Here is a 7,526-nt window from a genome sequence, read left to right as displayed (position 1 = left end):
GTGTTCATGTGGATTTTCCTGTCCTTTTCCCCACGGTTCTGCCAAGGGAGGGAAGAAACGTAGATTTCCATAATTATTTCCTAATAGTCACAGGTGGGAGACAAGAGAGAAAGACCAAAAATGAGCTGGGGCTAAGGTGGCCTCAGAGCTGAGGCAGCAGGAAGGTGGGGGCCGGCACAGCCTGCCCCACAGGGGGCCTGGTCCTCAGAGACCCCCGCAGCCCCTGCCCGCCCCTCTCCCCATTCCCAGCGTCGCAGGCTTCCGAGAAGAATGCAGGTCAGGAGCATAAGTGACCTTTCACACCTCAGACAAGCTAAGTTTGTTTTCTCCTTTTCTGTCCAGTCCGCAGCAGGAGGGAGGGGGAAATGGGACAGGCCTTGTCGAACTTTCTCGGCTACAATACCCCGGAGGAGCTGAAGTGGAGGGAGTAAAGGATCTATTTATTTTGGCTCAGGAGGGACAATGTAAGCAGATGGTCTTTGATGGGATTAGCGCGTAATCTCTAAGACCCTGGTAAATTGGAAAATGATCCATTATATTCAGGGAACCTTTGGGGCGGCTTCAGCTCCTGGGGAGGGAGGGGCAGGCCCGGGGGGGCACCTTGTTAGAAAGGACCCCCCTCTGGGAGCAGCCGAATCCCGCACAGAGACTTTGGGAAGAAGTTCGTTAGCTGTGCGATGCAAACGCCTCACCTCTTGAGAGAGCGCAGAAGTGCGAGCTCTCCCTGGGCCAAGGCAGGGCCTCCTTTTTCTCCTCCCTCCCTCTCCTTTCCTCCCCCAGCTCTTGGCCCAACCCTTCCCTTTCCCAGGGCGTTCAGGGGACTCTCTCTGAGAACAAACGATATTGGGTCTCCTGCCGTGGAGGGTCAGAACATTCTTCTTAGAACCCAAATTATGTCCGTCCACTGTAACTCCATCCGTTGCTCACTGCAGCGCCCAGCCCCAGGAGGACCCCCTCTCCTCTCCCTGCTCAGAAGAGCCAGGACGAGGGACACGGGCCGACCCTCTGGGGGGGTGGAGGAGGAGGAGGGAGAAATACGAAGGGGGAGGGGAGGTGATAATGAAGCGTTTCTCCAACCCTCCATCCTCTTAACTCACCTGCACCCCCAGAGCCCCGGTGCCTCCAAGCCCAGGGTCCCCTCCATCTGGAGAATCTAGGCTGAGTTGGGGGGCAGTTGGGAGAGCATTCCTACGAGAGACCGAGAGACCCTGCAGCAGGAGGGCACTGGGGCTAAGTCGTGCGGGTACGTGTGGTATCTCGCAGCCACACAGCACTCGGCAGTTCATAAAGAAACTGAGATGCAAAATGTCACTGGGATCTTGTAACAACGAGTGAGGGGGGCGGTTGAGACAGTGGCCAGCAGGTTTAGAGGGTAAGTGATTTGCCTAATGTCACCCAGTTTAGTCGGGGCCAGAGCCAGGAGTGAAAGTTAGCACGGAGACACGCTGAGCTCTGTGTTCGCAAGCACGAGTCTCAGCTTTCCTTCTGACTACTCACGTCTTGTTTATTCATTTCAGCGTGTAAGTTGTTTCCAAGACTTGATTGTTGCAACCATTCTTGAACAGGAATCTGATTGGGGTTGTAGCAAATGTATAGAATTAACTTGGGGAATGAAAAAGTAAAACATGTATTCCCCGTACATAGCGTCACCGCAGTGCTCTGAAAATAAGTACAGAAATAAGGACAGTGGGGGAGGGGTGGGCAGCCAGAAAGCGTAGATTACTCAGTTCCAAACAGGGACTCCAGTTTGAACTGTAAAAGGTGTAGCAGGTGGCGGGTGGACGTTCCAAGAGGAACTGGACGTGTACAGTGTTTTATTTCAGGCTATCTCAGTGAACCAAGGGACGTTTTATTCTATTTTAGTATTATTTTTAAAAAGAGTGACACTTTACGTCATAAACTTGTTTATTTGAGAGAATTTGAGGCTGACACAGGGATTGGAGGCCAGAAAACAGGAAGGCCGAGTAGAGAGGCAGCAAGCTACAGCCATTCCCTGCTCCCGACATCCCCCTACTTCAACCCCCCAATACGGAAATAAAAAAGTTGACATGACAGTTCTGAGTTGGCAAAAAGACACTATTCCTTGAGTACGAAGCGCCAGGCAGGCACTGGGCACATTCATTCCCTGAGCTCACAACCCAGGGAAGCAATTTCCTCTCCTCCATTTCACCTGCTCAGAGAGCTTAAGTAACAGATGCAGGGTCACACAGCCAGTTAAGTGGCGGGGCTGCCGCTGCAGACTGCGCTCTGCCCAGCCCACCTCAGGGCAGGGCCCCTCCTGGGAGGCCCTGTGGTGCCTGGTTCTCCTGGGTTTCTCCCCTCGAAGCAGCGCGCTCCTCACCTCCCACCTCCACAGCTCATGACTTCCTCTCAGGTCCGCTCACATCCTGCCCCAAAATAATAGTGTTTTCTGGTGACATTCAAAATGCTCTGGGAGGAGATGGCTCGGCCACCAAAGCTGAACTGGTCTCGTTCCTTCCAGCTCTGATGTCTTTCCACTGGAAGGACGTCGGTGACCCCAGCCCGAGCTGGGGTTTGCTCTGGGCCTGCCCGCCTCTCGGAGGCTGGGATTGCAGCATCCCGGAAACGTCTGTGCCCGACGTCTGGGGGAGTTGGGCTTGCAGTGTCCCTCCCTTAGGCACCTCTTCTGTGCCCTGACGGTCACAGCTTCCCATCACCCGCTGCACCTGAGAGCCTCAGGCCCAGAACCCCAGGTCTACAGTTTCCTAATTCTTTGGAGCCTGTCACAGGCTATGATGTTCCAGTGTCCCACCTGCCCCTGGAAACCTGGGGTCTAGGGGCGGCTCTGGGCAGCTTTGGGAGAGAGGGAAGGGCTCCCAGCAGCGGCTTGAAGGGGCAGGGGTATCAAGGCCTGTGGCCAAACTCCCTGAGGGACGGGGACGTCCCACTGCTGTCCCAGTCTCTGTCTTCCCTTTATTTTTCTTTCCCGCCTCTCTCCTCTCTTGTCCGCCTGTCCTGGGCGCCCTCTTCTCTGCTCCGTCTCACCTTCCTTCTCCTGGGCTTGCCATGCTGCCCTGTCGGCCCCCTGCTTCCTGGTTACTAATTCCCAGCCCCCGGGGCAGGTAGGGCCGCCGCCGCCCCCAGTCCCCAGGCTCTGCACGGGCCAGGGCTTTCCCGAGGCCCCGCTGGGCGCCGCGGACCCAGGAGCGGCGTCTGCAAGGGCCTCGCCGCCAAGCCCCTGACCCTGCGAGGTGACGGGTCCAGGATCTGCTGGGTTTTGTTTCCCTGGGGACGGGGTCAGCGGAGGCGGGGCGGCGGGGGGCCCCGGAGTCTGCGCCGCCAGCGTGGGGAGTGGGCCCTGGGGACCTTCCCGCGGGACTTTTCGCCCCAGCCGGGTGCGGAGCAGGCGGGCGCGGCCCGGGGTCCCCGAAGCGCCCGCCCCTCGCCGGCCCGGCCCCTTCCCCTCCTGCGCCTCCAGCTTTTCTTCTGCACTTGCCTCGTCTATATTTAGTGTAACATCTTTAATGTCTTGGGCATGTTTCCTTTTAAAATCTTATTTAGCGTTATTTTATCTTTTTTGTTTGAACGTTTGTTTCTTTTCAGATGCATTTTGTTTTTCCCTTTTCGCTGTTTCCGATTCTATCTGTTCCTTTTTGCTCCGTCGTCGGCGCCTGGCTCCTCCCGGCCTTCGCCTCCTGTCCTGGGCGCCCGCGGTCGTGCGGCCCGCACACCCTGGCGCCGCCGCCGGGGGACTTGGTGGGAAGCGGGCGCTGAGCGGGCGCTGCCGGGGCGAGTCCAGAGGGTCGGGCGGGCGGGCCACGCGTGATTTCGGCCTGGCCCAGGGCCAGACCTGCAGTCCACACACAGGAGCCTCAGGAGCCGCAGACCACGTCCACGAATCACACGGACACACAGCCAGCCTCACAGCCAAGGCAAGCGCACCCACAGCTCGCAGGGACAAACACCACATGCGCAAATGTCACACACAACACTCAGAGTGAGGACAGGTGGGCACCTGTGCGACCACAGCACACACACCAACCCCCACACGTGACTGCACACCAGAAACACGACAGACACAAAACCTACTTGCACAAACTCAGCCGCTCAGGGCATCTCGGCGCTCTGCTTGTGAACCCAGTACAAGGTGACCCTCCGGGGACCACGGTGCGGTGCGTGGGAAGGGACTGTGCCTGCTCTCCCCAGCAAGCACAACCGGGGCGTGTACACAGCCTCCCCGACCTCAGTGTCTGCCGGGACCAGGCTTGTAGGGGCGCCAGAGGCGGGGGACATTTGACCAGCGGAGGGATCCAGACCAGGTCTGAGAGCCGGGCCCCCAGAAATGAGCCCCAGACCTAGAGAGCCTTCTGCGAAGCAGCCAGAACCGGCGCTGCAGCCAGAAAATGGCACCGCGTTCAAGTATGAAGGAGACATGCGATGTGTGTGCCAGGGTGTGTTCCTGCCACATGCCACACAGAGCTGGTGCCTGGCCAGATGCCCACAGAGAGGCCATTACTGTTGTGAAAACGAGCAGAGGGGTTGTATGTGGTGCCAGGAATAAGGAACACGAATGTCCCGATATAGGGACCAACACACACCTAGGGAGATGCAGCCCCCAGCTCGTGGGGGCTGTCGTCAAGCTGGCACGCCAGCCAGGCCTCTGTCGCCAGGGCCGGTCTCCCTTCCAGGACACACATGACTGTTTGTCATCACCGGTGCTCTGTGGGGGGGTGAAAGGCTGCTTTGTGACAGAACCATGTGTATCTGGGAGACTTGGGCCGCTTTGGGGGGGGACCCCGGGGTAAAAGACTACCTGGATTGCGCCCCTGAAGTCCTGGGGCTGAACTGTGCCATTGGTGTGGCAGTGCAGGCGGTGACAAGCCTGGTGATGGAGGGGCCTGACTGCAGGCGGCTGTCAGTTGGTACACAGACTGTGCTGGATGCGAACGGACCCGCTCCCTTCACGCACACACGCACGTACGTTCTCCCCACGTGCACACACAGCTCCCCACAAGCGCACGGGGAAGAGGCAGACAGTGTGGTTACAGGTGTCCACGAGGACGCTGGGGGATCATTCTGTAGGAGAGACGAGATGAGAGGTATTTATTTGCATACACACAGCTCCATGAGTCTGGAGCTCAGTTGTTTGTACAGGGGGCCACAGGGTAGGAGAGTGTGTAGCTCAGAAGAGAAATGCCAGTGAGCACCCCTCGGACAGACAGGGCAGTGCCAGGCTGCGTGCAGGTGGGGCTGCCCGGGGAGGGCTTGACCGGTTGTCGCAAGACTCAGCTGCGTGCAGAGATGTGCTTGATGAAATGGCCAGTCCACTCACCAGTTCCAGGCTGAGCCTGGGGGAGAAACCAGCAGAAGTGAGGGCCACATCCCCGGGGTCTGACGTGGGCTACAGCAGGGAGACCTGGGCCTCTGGAGCTGGCTGGCTGTCAGTCTCTGTGTCTGCCTGTCCGCGCCTTTCTCTTTTGCGCCTGTGGGTCTCGGCCACTGGTGGCCTCTCTCACTGCCTCTCTGCTCTTTTCCTATTCTGTATTCAGCCACAAAGAAACCCTGCCAGACCCAGGAGCCGGTGTCAGTTCCAAAGCATGCCATTGGTGATACAGCTCACCCTCCTTGCTGGTCCATATATTGATGTGACAGGACATTTTCACTTCAGTGTGAAAATCGAAGTACCGCCTTGAAATGTGGTTTCCTTTCTGCCTCTTGGCTGCTGTCTCTGTGTCTGTTTCGCTCAGGGACCCCCGCCTTTCTTCATGACACTACACGCGAGCAGGCATTTGGCCCTCGACCCTGCCACGGTGTGGGCAATCCGCCCGCCCCCAGTGTTGCCCTCTTTGAAGTTGGCCTCAGGTGGGCAAAGGCTCTTTCTGAGACAGAGACAGCTGGTTAGGCACACTGCATGCGGAACCTGGAGAAAGACACCTGAAACTTGACGAAGTTACAAGTATCTCTAGGGGCTCTGTGGCCAAACGGAGATTTTTCCTTGGGCCACCTGGGGTCGGAGGCCTCTCCGAGTAGAGGGGAGCATATAAGTGAGTCGCTGGTCTGTGACCACCAACGGCCACTGGCCAGGCGGGGGAAGAGGTACCCAACCAACTCAGTTGGGCAAGTCCTGAGAATCTTAGGAAGGCAAAGCAGTAAAAAGTGTCAGGTCCTTCTTACGCCCGCGTAAGAGCAGGCTGAGGCCGAGAAGCAGGCGCGCTGTGAGGGCGTCCGCGGAGCCCAGGCCCCCGGGGAGCTGCTGCCGGGCGGGCAGTGGCCCGGCTCCCGCCCCCATGGAGCAGGCCCCTGTGTGCGCGGACCCACCCACCGGCCGGACTCGGTGTGTCTGTCTCTGCGTGAGTCCGTCTGGGAGTCCTCCGCCCCCCTGAGCTGTGTGTCTGTCTGCGCCCATCTCCCTCCCGCTTCGCTTCGCAGCGTTTCTGGCTTCCTCTGTCTCTGTTCTCAGGTCGCTGTCTCTCCACCGCCCCCCCCCCACCCCTGCCCCTTTGTTAATTCAGAGGCTCCTTACTGAGCCCCTCCCCACTCTTCCCAGAGTAACGGGGAATAAAATGAGAATAACCCCCCCCCAGAGGGTCTTCCTGTGCTCCTCCCCTCAGCCCCCTCCGCCAGGGGACAGGCCCCTCTTCTAATGTCAGATAATTGCTGGTGCGGAGCTCCGAGGAGCCAGAGCTGTTGGCAGAAAGGGAGGGGAGAGAAATAAGTAAGAATCTGCTTCCATTCAGCGGATATAGGTTACCTGATTTGCATATATGCTAATGATGCTATAATTACCCGGCTGTTCTGGCCTATGGTGAAGTTCTATAAATACATAGGATAGCAGAGCTGGGCCTAGCAACAGCACCCCCAAATTGTAAATATAAGTAAGTATAGTGTGGCTCCTGTGCCCTCGAAATCCAGAGCCTCTCTGGTTAGAACACACCTGCCCCAGATCCCGCTCTTCCTGTCAGGGAGCCCCCCTGCGATGGCTCCAAGGCCACCCCAAGGGAGGACGAAGGAGATGCCTGAATGAGAAAATGCGCTCGATTACGGTGAATCCTTAGTATTAATATCATTATGAGTAAGTTATAACTACTCTTAGGCAAATCAAAGATTTCCCCAAATTAGCAAATTAGTTATCACCTGAACACCTCACCTCCCACAGGCGCAGCTTTGGGGTGCAGGCCTGGGGGTGGTGGGACGAGGACACCTGCCTCTCCTAGGCCTGCTGTCTCTGATGTGCTTCAGAACGTGCTGTCCTGCTGTCTACAGGAGAGGAAGTGGCCTCCCCTGCTCCAGACACCGCCGTGCCTTAGTCACACTCCCCATGCTCAGGAGACCAGGTGGAATTGCGCAGATTTTTGGGTGACAGTGGCAGAAGTGGGGAGGAAGCTTGGAGGAACATAAAAGACGCAATCCACAGCTGTCTGCTTTTAATTATAATTATCCCCTTTCGCTTCCTTTCTGGCTAATGAGGGGGGATTTAATTTTTTCCTCCCTTTGCTCCCCCTCCTTCCCTGGAATTGAGGGGTGGAGTGAGTTGGGATCCTCCTCCCCTTCCTCCCCTGTCCCCT

This window comes from Rhinolophus sinicus, chromosome 7 (genome assembly GCF_057876585.1).
Source record: "Rhinolophus sinicus isolate RSI-liver-muscle chromosome 7, RSI-T2T, whole genome shotgun sequence".
Lineage (NCBI taxonomy): Eukaryota > Metazoa > Chordata > Mammalia > Chiroptera > Rhinolophidae > Rhinolophus > Rhinolophus sinicus.
Note: the sequence above shows the minus strand (reverse complement) of the source record.